Raw genomic sequence first — 3,106 nt, 5'->3', positions numbered from 1 at the left:
TTTTTTTTTTTAAAAAAAAAAAAGCTCTTCCCTGACTATTCTAAGTAGGTTTTCCCCTCTTGCCCCCATGTACTTTTTTTTTTTTTTTTTTTAAAGATGACCAGTAAGGGGATCTTAACCCTTGACTTGGTGTTGTCAGCACCACGCTTTCCCAAGTGAGCTACAGGCTGGCCCCACACATACTTTTTATTCTCTATTTCTGCAAATTGTTTTCTTCATAGCATTGTTCACTATTTTTTTCTTTGTTTCCATGTTTATTTTCTCACACCCCTCCCCCACTACACTGTAAGCTTCATGAGGGCAGGGATCAAATCCATTTTATTCATTCATCATCATTTACCAGTCCCTACTATAATGATTAACACACATTAGGTACCCAGTAAATATTCATCAAGGGTATGAGGTAATAAATTTATGATAGTCAAGAGGTAATGTCAAGCGGGAAGTTGGATATACAAGTTGGGGACCTCAAAGGAGAGATTTAACATAGAAATATAAATCCAAGAGTCATAGGAATATTTATTGTAGTGAACACCCTGGGAATGGGCGAGATTGCCTAAGGAGTTAGGATAGAATGAAAACACAAGAGTCTAGTGACAAAGCTGGAGAAACTCTAATATTTAAAGATGCACTCTAAAAGAATGAGCCATCAAAGCAGTTTCAGAATGAATGAATGGATGCTTTTATAGTCAAAATGAATCAGTATTTTCTTGCATACCATTTGGATTTTGTTTCAAGAAATCCTTTTGGCTCTTTCTTTGAAATATACTCAGAATTGAACAACTTCTCACCACCTCCACGGCTATCACCTTGATCCAAGGCACTGTTACAGTAGTCTCCTAACTGATCTCCCTGCTTTCACCCTTGCTCCCTACGATGTATACTCACTCCAGTAGCCAATGTGATACTGTTACAACGTAAGTAAGATATTTCACTCGTCTGCTTAAGGCCCTCCAGTGACTGCCTATTTCACTCACAGTAAAAACCAAAGTCTTTACCACGGCCTACAAGAACCTACATGGTTTGGCTTCTCTGCCACTTATCAGCCTCATCTCCTACTACCCTTGTATTCTCTCACTCATGTTTCAGCTATCCTGGCCTCCTTGCTGTTCTTAGAACATGGCAGGTGTGCTTCAGTCTTCCTAGCATGCTCTTCCCCCAGATATCCACATGCTCACTCCCTCCTTTATCTTTACTTCAATGTCACCTACCTGTATGCATCTGTTTTCTGTTGCTTGGAATAGAATACTTAAAACTGAGTAGTTTATAAGAAAACAAAAATTTTTTTTCTTATGGTTTTGGAGGCTGGGCATTTCAAGGTCCAGGGGGCACATCTGTGAGGGCCTCCTTCTTGGGTGATGAAGTGAGCAAAACTGAAGCCACGTTGGGACCTAAAATCACATGGACTGTAGGCAAATTTTTAAAAGATAGTTTTTTCCTTGGCATGCATTTCTCTGAGTTCCCCCTTTTCCCATGTTTATTTGATATTCTGAACCTTGGTTATGGGGCAAGATGACATTATTTACATAAACATAAAGTTATTTTCCAACTAGCCTGAAGCTGCTACTTGCCACAAAACACGTACTACCCAGACCTTGAAATAACAGCAAGGATGGGAGCAGAAGCCAGACAGAGTCTTGGCGAGAATTTGCACCTGGGCCCTTGCACGTCCTCTTTCCTCCTGTTTTTCATTCCCAATGTTCCATACCCTCACTCCCCCTCAGTAAATCTGAGTCTTGGAGATGGCTTTAGTCTGGCTATTCTCTGTCGGGTTGACTGGAGAGGTGAGTTAGCCTAACATCTCCTCGCAGGTCACTGGTATTCCTGAATAAAAGCTGACTTCCATTTTCAACAACATTTGACTTTTGAGTGTTTGTTTTTGAAAGGGAGCAGGCAGCAGGACCTGTGCCCTATAACAGTGGGAACTCTCTACACAGTCCCGTGGTGATGCAGGGAATCACATCATGAGGGCTGAGAGTGCGTGTTAATGTGCTCAGTTGCTCTCATTCTAAAGCCACCAGTCCACACCCATGATAACCAATTAAACCATTAACCCATTTCTCCATGAATGGATTAATCTGTTCATGAGAGCATAGTCTTCATGATCCAGTCACCTCTTAAAGGCACCACCCTTCAACACTGCTACACTGGGAATGAAGCTTCCACATGAGCTTTGAAGGGGACAAACATACAGACCACAGCATCACCTTCTTCGTGAGGCCAATTCTAACCAAATTTTTCAATTCTGCACCCTTCCACTCCTTACTCCTGACCACTTCCCTTCCTTACTATGTTCTATTTCTTTCATAGTGCTGTCCACCTTCATACATACTTTATAATCTATTTATTTGGTTTGTTGTTTATTGTCTATTTCCCATCTTAGTCCATTTGAACTGATATAACAAATTACCATAGACTGGGTTGGCGCGGTCCACGCCATGGTGGGCTCTTGAAAGGAATAGCTTGGGCTGCCCTTTCTGAGTTGGCAAAGCCCCAGAGGGAGAGCTGCTGGCAGGGCCACAGCTACCAGCACTTGCTTTCACTGTAAAGATCTCTGCCTTGGCACAGTGGTGCGGCGTTCACTTTCTCTTTTGATGTTTTGGTCAGCGTGGCAGTTTCCTGAGTTTCCAAATGATCTCAGGAGCTGAACCCTGCCAACAACCACATGAGCGTAATAACTTCGTATAGCATACATTATACGAAGTTATACGAAAATGGGAAAAGGAAAAATTTGGTACCCTCCTAGGGGACATCCTAAATATGACTTAAGTTGGCAAACGTCATTTACAGGGGATTATGTTAATGGTAAGAGAATGGTTGGAATTAATGGAAAAAGATACTATAAAAAGAATTAAGTTTATGAGAAAGAATGTGTAGAAACCCTGTTACTCATTGATTTCCTAAGTTAAATAAAAACATCTTAGTAAGATACTGGGACAAAAACATATGATGCATAACTTTCCCTCCTAAAAATAAAGATTATAGATGGAATTTTGAATGCACCTGGTTTTGTGAGGGCTGGTACTGTGCACTTTGTCACTTTAATTGGGCTGCACAGCTGGTATATTAAGTACATGCATGATAAAGCTATTCAAATATCTTTTAT

This window comes from Galeopterus variegatus, unplaced genomic scaffold (genome assembly GCF_000696425.1).
Source record: "Galeopterus variegatus unplaced genomic scaffold, G_variegatus-3.0.2 Scaffold3573, whole genome shotgun sequence".
NCBI lineage: Eukaryota > Metazoa > Chordata > Mammalia > Dermoptera > Cynocephalidae > Galeopterus > Galeopterus variegatus.
The sequence above is the reverse complement of the archived record's forward strand: the minus strand, read 5'-3'. Positions refer to the sequence as shown.